Raw genomic sequence first — 9980 nt, forward strand, 5'->3', positions numbered from 1 at the left:
GGACTCAGAATTAAATTTACATGAGACAGATTAACAGGAGAAAAAAACCAAAGCTTTATTACATGGACACTGAGGCCCAATAATGAATTGAGGCTTAAAAAATGACAAGGCAGGAAATTTTTATAATTTTAGACAATAAATCTATGAGGAATTGACAAGACAAGGAAAATTTAACTTTGGGAGCTTTGATTAGTAAGGAATTCTAAAAAGAATTTGGGCTGGGGTAGTAAATTAGGAAAAAGTAACACAGGTTTTTATTCAGCCTTCTTGGCTCTTAATTTCCCATCTCTGATGATAAGGATGTCTCTTTACTTCCTAGTACAGGGGTGGTACCTTTCGCATGGGAGATTTATTTCCTGCTTTCAGGGGGACAGGAAGGAGTCTGAGTTTCCTTGCATAGGCTGTCTCTTAAGTAACTTTTATTTAAAATAACCTGCCAAAGTGGCACAATTTGGGGCACACTGCCCTTGGCCCTTACAGCAGCTTTGGTAGAAATGAAGCTAATATCTGGATCCCTATTACATTCCCGTATCTGTTTATCAATTGGTTCAAAATTCAGAAGGATGGAGTATGAATAATTACTCCTTGTGGACCACAATATAAGGCAGTAATGATCATAGCATTTTCAAGGTAGGTAGAAGTGAAGGGGACAAAAGAAAAAATACAGGTTAGCCAGAGGACTTAAGGCAAAAGACATAAGTGATGAGTTGAGGTAAGAAGGAAAGGGGTAGACTGTTCTGGTTGCCATAATATGGATGGAATGTTCACATCCTAGCTGCTATAAGAAGGGTGTAAAATTAATTTCAACACAATGAGCTAAATGCTAAACATTATTATAAAGATTTTTTCAAAGAATGGAAGAGGCTGATTTTGCTTAAGAAGCGTGTGAGACAATGCAGGAGGATGGTAGGATAATCTTAGAAAGTTTTACAGAGTTGGTGTATTCCAAAAGTTGATGGTCCTGTATGTCAGCAGCATCCCCCATATCCAATGCAGCAGCCCTTTGGGAGGCAGCAAGAAATGAGGCTGAAAAAGAAGGCAGAGGAAAGTGCTAAAGAATTTATGTTAGGTACTGGAGGCAAGAGAACCCTGAAGTTTGTTTCATTGTACAGAATCATATATTACAGCACATTAGATGTATCATCCATGAGACTGTGTCCCCCAGGGCCAGGAGCAAACACACCATTTGAAACCTGACATGACCTTAGCTGGCAAGAGTTCTTTAGAGAGGAAGAGAGCCTTCCTTGCTATTTGATTCTACATGTGGTAAGAATTTCTCCACTAAGGCTTTTCTTGGAGGTACCTGCTTGTTTTTCTCTCAATGGGTGCCTGCTGCTGGTGCCAGGAGAAGCTCTGGAATGAATGCAGTATCCATGGAGAGGCTGCAGTGAAGATGCGCCTTCTAACTACATAGGATGGTGGCAGGGATTAGGGATGGGGAATTTGCTTTCCAACTTCAGAACTCACCACAATAGGCTTCCCTTTTCCCTTTCTAGTGTTTTCCCAGCTGTCTCTATCTCAGCTTAATTAGTGGACAAGATTGCTGAGAGTCCATGAGCACTAGCAAAAGCCTCTTTCTCTGGAATGTTGGATCAGGAATTGATTTTAAAAACCTTCAAACTTGGTGATTATCCTTTTTTCTTCTTTTTTGTAATTTAAATTCAATTAGCCAACATATGCTAGATCATTAATTTGTAGTGTTCAATGATTCATTAGTTGTGTATAACACCCAGTGCTCATCACATCATGTGCCCTCCTTAATGCCTATCACCCAGTTACCCCATCCCCCCACCCACCTCCCCTTACGTGACCCTCAGTTTGTTTCCTGGAGTCAGGAGTCTCTCATGGTTTGTCTCCCTCTCTGATTATCCTAAAGCATCTTCAGGGGGGAAAATAGAGGGTAGAACAAGACCCTTGAGTTCTGCTACATGTCACTTTTCCAGTAACCACCTTAGTTAGCAGGCTACTCCCCAGATTCCTTATCTCACTACCCACCTTAGTACTCATTCTTTTCCAATAGATTCTATAATTTACTTATGTTGTTTACTGTTTCTCTCTCACCTGAATATAAATTCCAAGAGGGCAGGGATTTTCCTGTTGTGTTCACAACTGTATCCTCAGTGCCCAGAACACTGTCTGGCACATAGAAGAAATTCAATTAATATTTGTTATATCTGTTTCATTTTTGTATGGAAGTCCAGATAGGAAGTACAGCAGACACTGTTGACATGCCCCCCCCCATCTCATCAGCCCATACCCCTTCCAAGAACACTAGCTTGACTTCCAACTGCCACCACTTTGCATTTCTTTGCTTAATGATGTGTTTTGTAGGGTAGCAATATTTGAATACCTTTGTATATATGGCATGTACTCGACATCCACCTGGTGTAGGCCTTCACATAGAGGCTTTCGGGTCTGGAGAGTGTGTTCTGAGAGGCAGCAATGGAATTGAGAAGCACAATTCATTCATTCCAAGATTTTATTTAAATTCAAGTTAGCTAACATATAGTGTAGTATTGGTTTCATGAGTAGAATTTAGTGATTCATCACTTACGTACAACATGCAGTGCTCATTGCAACACATGTCCTCCTTAATGCCCATCACTGATTTAGCCACAACTCCACCCTTCTCCCTTCTAGCAGCCCTCAGTTTATTCTCTGAAGTTAAGAGTCTCTTATGGTTAATCTCCCTCTCTGCTTTTATTTCATTTTCTTTTTCTTTCCCTTTTCCTATGTTCATCTGTTTTGTTTCTTAAATTCCACATATGAGTGAAATCATATGCTATTTGTCTTTCTCTGACTTATTTTGTTTAGCATAATGCCCTCTAGTTCCATCCACGTCATTGCAAACGGCAAGATTTCATTCCTTTTTATGGCTGAGTAATATTCCATAGTATATATACACCACATCTTCTTTTATCTGTATCCATTCATCAGTCAATGAACATTTGGGCTCTTTCCATAATTTTGCTATTGCGGATAGTGCTGCTATAAACATTGGGGTGCATGTGCCCCTTTGAATCAGTATTTTTGTATCCTTTGGATAAATACCTTGTAGTATAATTGCTGGGTCAAAAGGTATTTCTATTTTTAACTTTTTGAGGAATGTCCATAGTGTTTTCCAGAGTAGCTTCACCAGTTTGCATTCCTAACAACAGTGCGAGAGGGTTCCCCTTTCTCCACATTCTCACCAACATCTTTTGTTTCCTGAGTTATTAATTTTAGCCATTCTGACAGTGTGAGGTAGTATCTCATCATGGTTTTGATTTGTATTTCCCTGAAGATGAGTGATGTTGAGCATTTTTTCCTATGTCTGTTAGCCATTTGCATATCTTCTTTGGAGAAATATCTGTTCATGTTTTCTGCCCATTTCTTAAATAGATTTTTTTATTTTTGAGGTGCTGAGTTTGATAAGTTCTTTATAGATTTTGAATACAAGCCCTTTATCTGATATGTCAATTGTGAATATCTTCTCCCATTCCATAGGGTGCCTTTTAGTTTTAATGATTGTTTCTTTTGCTGTGCAGAAGTTTTTTTTATCTTGATGAAGTCCTAATAGTTCATTTTTGTTTTTGTTTCCCTTGCCTCTGGCAATGTTTATAGGAATAAGTTGCTATAACCCAGGTCAAAGAGGTTGCTGCATGGGTTCTCTTCTAGGATTTTGATGGATTAATGTCTCACATTTAGGTATTTCATCCATTTTGAATTTATTTTTGTGTATGGTGTAAGAAAGTGGTCCAGTTTCATTCTCCTGCATATTGCTGTCCAGTTTTCCCAACACCATTTGTTGAAGAGACTGTCTTTTTTACCATTGGATATTCTTTCCTGCTTTGATGAAGATTAGTTGACCATACAGCTGTGGGTCCATTTCTGGGTTCTCTATTCTGTTCCATTGATCTGTGTGTCGGTACCATACTTTCATGTGCCAGGACCATACTGTCTTTTTTTTTTTTTACTTTTTTTTTAAAATTTTTTATTGTTATGTTAATCACCATATATTACATCATTAGTTTTTGATGCAGTGTTCCATGATTCATTGTTGGTTCATAACACCCAGTGCTCCATGCAGAACGTGCCCTCCTCAATACCCATCACCAGGCTAACCCATCCCCCCACCCCCCTACCCTCTAGAACCCTCAGTTTGTTTTTCAGAGTCCATCATCTCTCATGGTTCGTCTCCCCCTCTGACATACTCCTCTTTTCTTCCTCTCCTGTTATCTTCTTCTTTTCTTTTTTCTTAAAATATGTTGCGTTATTTGTTTCAGAAGTACAGATCTGTGATTCAACAGTCTTGCACAATTCACAGCACTCACCGTAGCACATAACCTCCCCAATGTCTATCACCCAGCCATCCCATCCCTCCCACCCCCAACCACTCCAGTAACACTCAGTTTGTTTCCTGAGATTAAGAATTCCTCATATCAGTGAGGTCATGTGATACATGTCTTTCTCTGATTGACTTATTTCACTCAGCATAACACCTTCCAGCTCCATCCACGTCGTTGCAAATGGCAAGATCTCATTCCTTTTGACGGCTGCATAATATTCCATTGTGTATATATACCACTTCTTCTTTATCCATTCATCTGTCGATGGGCATCTTGGCTCTTTCCACAGTTTGGCTATTGTGGACATTGCTGCTATAAACATTGGGGTACACGTACCCCTTCGGGTCCCTACATTTGTATCTTTGGGGTAAATACCCAGTAGTGCAATTGCTGGATCGAACGGTAGCTCTAATTTCAACTGTTTGAGGAACCTCCATACTGTTTTCCAGAGGGGTTGCACCAGCTTGCACTCCCACCAACAGTGTAGGAGGGTTCCCCTTTCTCCACATCCCCGCCAACATCTGTCGTTCCCTGACTTGTTAATTTTAGCCATTCTGACGGGTGTGAGGTGGTATCTCATTGAGGTTTTGATTTGGATTTCCCTGATGCCGAGTGATGTTGAGCACTTTTTCATGTGCCTGTTGGCCATTTGGATGTCTTCTTTGGAGAAATGTCTGTTCATGTCTTCTGCCCATTTCTTGATTGGATTATTTGTTCTTTGGGTGTTGAGTTTGATAAGTTCTTTATAGATTTTGGATACTAACCCTTTATCTGATATGTCGTTTGCAAATATTTTCTCCCATTCTGTCGGTTGTCTTTTGGTTTTGTGGACTGTTTCTTTTGCTGTGCAAAAGCTTTTTATCTTGATGAAATCCCAATAGTTCATTTTTGCCCTGGCTTCCCGTGCCTTTGGCGATGTTTCTAGGAAGAAGTTGCTGCGGCTAAGGTCGAAAAGGTTGCTACCTGTGTTCTCCTTTAGGATTTGGATGGACTCCTGTCTCACGTTTAGGTCTTTCAACCATTTGGAGTCTATTCTTGTGTGTGGTGTAAGGAAATGGTCCAGTTTCATTCTTCTGCATGTGGCTGTCCAATTTTCCCAACACCATTTGTTGAAGAGACTGTCTTTTTGCCATTGGACATTCTTTCCTGCTTTGTCAAAAATAAGTTGACCATAGAGTTGAGGGTCCATTTCTGGGCTCTCGATTCTGTTCCATTGATCTATGCGTCTGTTTTTGTGCCAGTACCATACTGTCTTCATGATGACAGCTTTGTAATAGAGCTGGAAGTCCGGAATTGTGATGCCGCCAGCTTTGTTTTTCTTTTTCAGTATTCCTCTGGCAATTCGGGGTCTCTTCTGGTTCCATACAAATTTTAGGATTATTTGTTCCATTTCTTTGAAAAAAGTGGATGGTATTTTGATGGGGATTGCATTGAATGTGTAGATTGCTCTAGGTAGCATTGACATCTTCACAATGTTGATTCTCCCAATCCATGAGCATGGAACGTTTTTCCATTTCTTTGTGTCTTCTTCAATTTCTTTCATGAGTATTTTATAGTTTTCTGAGTACAGATCCTTTGCCTCTTTGGTTAGATTTATTCCTAGGTATCTAATGGTTTTGGGTGCAATTGTGAATGGGATCGACTCCTTGATTTGTCTCTCTTCTGTCTTGTTGTTGGTGTATAGGAATGCCACTGATTTCTGTGCATTGATTTTATATCCTGCTACTTTACTGAATTCCTGTATGAGTTCTAGCAGTTTTGGGGTGGAGTCTTTTGGGTTTTCCATGTACAGTATCATATCATCTGCAAAGAGTGAGAGTTTGACTTCCTCTTTGCCAATTTGGATGCCTTTGATTTCTTTTTGTTGTCTGATTGCTGTGGCTAGGACTTCTAATACTATGTTGAATAGCAGTGGTGAGAGTGGACATCCCTGCCGCGTTCCTGACCTTAGGGGAAAGGCTCTCAGCCTTTCCCCATTGAGAATGATACTCGCTGTGGGTTTTTCATAGATGGCTTTTATGATATTGAGGTATGTACCCTCTATCCCTGTACTCTGAAGAGTTTTGATCAAGAAAGGATGCTGTACTTTGTCAAATGCTTTTTCTGCATCTATTGAGAGGATCATATGATTCTTGTTCTTTCTTTTGTTAATGTATTGTATCACGTTGATTGATTTGCGGATGTTGAACCAGCCTTGCAGCCCAGGAATAAATCCCACTTGGTCATGGTGAATAATCCTTTTAACGTACTGTTGGATCCTATTGGCTAGTATTTTGGTGAGAATTTTTGCATCCATGTTCATCAAGGATATTGGTCTGTAATTCTCTTTTTTGATGGGGTCTTTGTCTGGTTTTGGGATCAAGGTAATGCTGGCCTCATAAAATGAGTTTGGAAGTTTCCCTTCCATTTCTATTTTTTGGAACAGTTTCAGGAGAATAGGTATTAATTCTTCTTGAAATGCCTGATAGAATTCCCCTGGGAAGCCATCTGGCCCTGGGCTTTTGTTTCTTGGGAGATTTTTGATGACTGTTTCAATTTCCTTAGTGGTTATAGGTCTGTTCAGGTTTTCTATTTCTTCCTGGTTCAATTTTGGTAGTTGATACATCTCTAGGAATGCACCCATTTCTTCCAGGTTATCTAATTTGCTGGCATAGAGTTGCTCATAATATGTTCTTATAATTGTTTGTATTTCTTTGGTGTTGGTTGTGATCTCTCCTCTTTCATTCATGATTTTGTTGATTTGGGTCATTTCTCTTTTCTTTTTGATCAGTCTGGCCAGGGGTTTATCAATCTTGTTAATTCTTTCAAAGAACCAGCTCCTAGTTTCGTTGATCTGTTCTACTGTTCTTTTGGTTTCTAGTTCATTGATTTCTGCTCTGATCTTTATGATTTCTCTTCTCCTGCTGGGTTTAGGCTTTATTTGCTGTTCTTTCTCCAGCTCCTTTAGGTGTAGGGTTAGGTTGTGTATTTGAGACCTTTCTTGTTTCTTGAGAAAGGCTTGTATTGCTATATACTTTCCTCTCAGGACTGCCTTTGCTGTATCCCAAAGATTTTGAACAGTTGTGTTTTCATTTTCATTGGTTTCCATGAATTTTTTTAATTCTTCTTTAATTTCCTGGTTGACCCATTCATTCTTTAGTAGGATGCTCTTTAGCCTCCATGTATTTGAGTTCTTTCCGACTTTCCTCTTGTGGTTGAGTTCTAGTTTCAAAGCATTGTGGTCTGAAAATATGCAGGGAATGATCCCAATCATTTGGTACCGATTGAGACCTGATTTGTGACCTAGGATGTGATCAATTCTGGAGAATGTTCCATGGGCACTAGAGAAGAATGTGTATTCCGTTGCTTTGGGATGGAATGTTCTGAATATGTCTGTGAAGTCCATTTGGTCCAGTGTGTCATTTAAAGTCTTTATTTCCTTGTTGATCTTTTGCTTAGATGATCTGTCCATTTCAGTGAGGGGGGTGTTAAAGTCCCCCACTATTATTGTATTGTTGTCAATGTGTTTCTTTGCTTTTGTTATTAATTGCCTTATATAATTGGCTGCTCCCATGTTCGGGGCATAGATATTTACAATTGTTAGATCTTCTTGTTGGATAGACCCTTTAAGTAGAATATAGTGTCCTTCCTCATCTCTTATTACAGTCTTTGTTTTAAAATCTAGTTTGTCTGATATAAGGATTGCCACCCTAGCTTTCTTTTGGTGTCCATTAGCATGGTAAATGGTTTTCCACCCCCTCACTTTCAATCTGGGGGTGTCTTTGGGTCTAAAATGAGTCTCTTGCAGACAGCATATTGATGGGTCTTGTTTTTTAATCCAATCTGATAGCCTGTGTCTTTTGATTGGGGCATTGAGCCCATTTACATTCAGGGTAACTAGTGAAAGGTATGAATTAAGTGCCATTGTATTACCTGTAAGGTGACTGTTAACTGTCTGTTGTCTGTGTTCGTTTCTGCTCTTTGCTGCTTTTAGGTTCTCTCTTTGCTTAGAGGACCCCTCTCAATATTTCTTGGAGGGCTGGTTTCGTGTTTGCAAATTCCTTTAGTTTTTGTTTGTTCTGGAAGCTTTTTATCTCTCCTTCTATTTTCAGTGATAGCCTAGCTGGATATAGTATTCTTGGCTGCATATTTTTCTCGTTTAGTGCTCTGAAGATATCTTGCCAGTCCTTTCTGGTCTGCCAGGTCTCTGTGGATAGGTCTGTTGCCAATCTAATGTTTCTACCATTGTAGGTTACATATCTCTTCTCCCGAGCTGCTTTCAGGATTTTCTCTTTGTCTCTGAGACTCGTAAGTTTTACTATTAGATGTCGGGGTGTTGACCTATTTTTATTGATTTTGAGAGGGGTTCTCTGTGCCTCCTGGATTTTAATGCCTGTTTCCTTCCTCACATTAGGGAAGTTTTCTGCTATAATTTGCTCCAATATACCTTCTGCCCCCCTCTCTCTCTCTTCTTCTTCTTCTTCTGGGATCCCAATTATTCTAATGTTGTTTCGTCTTATTGTATCACTTATCTCTCGAATTCTGCCCTCGTGATCCTGTAGTTGTTTCTCTCTCTTTTTCTCAGCCTCTTTATTTTCCATCATTTGGTCTTCTATATCGCTGATTCTCTCTTCTGCCTCATTTATCCTAGCAGTTAGTGCCCCCATTTTTGATTGCACCTCATCAATAGCCTTTTTGATTTCGATTTGGTTAGATTTTAGTTCTTTTATTTCTCCAGAAAGGGTTTCTCTAATAACTTCCACGCTTTTTTCAAGCCCAGCTAGTATCTTTAAAGTCATGATTCTGAACTCTAGGTCCGACATCATACTAATGTCTGTATTGAGTAGGTCCCTGGCTGATGGTAGTACCTCTTGTTCTTTTTGCTGAGGTGATTTCTTTCGTCTTGTCATTTTGTCCAGAGGAGAATAGATGAATGAGAGAACGAAATGCTAACAGGTTTACAACGTCCCCAGCAAATATACTGTATACAAATCAGAAAAGACCTGAAACCAGGGGAAAAGAAAGGGAAAGAAAGAAAAAAGAAAGAGAAAAAAGAAAAAAAAGATAAAAACAAAAACAAAACAATACAAAAAAAGCAGAATATGATCAAATATGATCAGGCTAGTGCATAGATCAGTGCCACACACTAGATTTTGGGCGTATTTTGGTCTGTTAGAAAAAAGTGCCTCCTAAAATTTTAATGGAAGAAAGACATATATGTATAAAATAAGTGTTGATACAATGAAGGGATGGAAGATGACTTTAAAGATGAAAATTATAAAAGGTTTTATAAAAGGACTTGGTAAGATAAGTTGTTTGAAAAAAGAAAGAAGATTTAAGAAAAGGAAAATAAAAAGGAAAAAGGGAGAGAATGTGATCAGGCAGGAGACTAGAACAAAGCCATACACTAGTGATTTAGGGTATATTTTGATCTGTTAGAAGAAACTGTACCTCAAAATTTTAAAGAGAGAACAACTTATATATATATGCCAAAAATAAGGGTAACTACTATGAAGCGATAAAATATGACTCTAAAAATGAAAAATGAAAAATGTTTTTTTTTTAAAGGGATTGATAAGATGTTGGTTAAAAAAGGGAAAAAGAAAAATAAAAAAAAAACAGTCAGCAAAAATTAACTTTGATGAAATAATGAATCATGGTAAAAAAAAAAAA

At 38.7% G+C, this 9980-nt stretch overlaps 1 long non-coding RNA gene across 1 annotated transcript in view; it reads left to right on the forward strand.

The window, feature by feature from the left end:
- The window catches only part of LOC141374323 (uncharacterized), a 409949-nt gene that overhangs the window by 291181 nt on the left and 108788 nt on the right, over positions 1–9980 (forward strand). The gene's annotated exons all lie outside the window — the stretch shown is intronic.

The sequence above is a fragment of the Callorhinus ursinus genome, unplaced genomic scaffold (assembly GCF_003265705.2).
Source record: "Callorhinus ursinus isolate GAN/ISIS: 27379988/994484 unplaced genomic scaffold, GSC_fseal_2.0 scaffold16, whole genome shotgun sequence".
NCBI classification, from domain to species: Eukaryota; Metazoa; Chordata; class Mammalia; order Carnivora; family Otariidae; genus Callorhinus; species Callorhinus ursinus.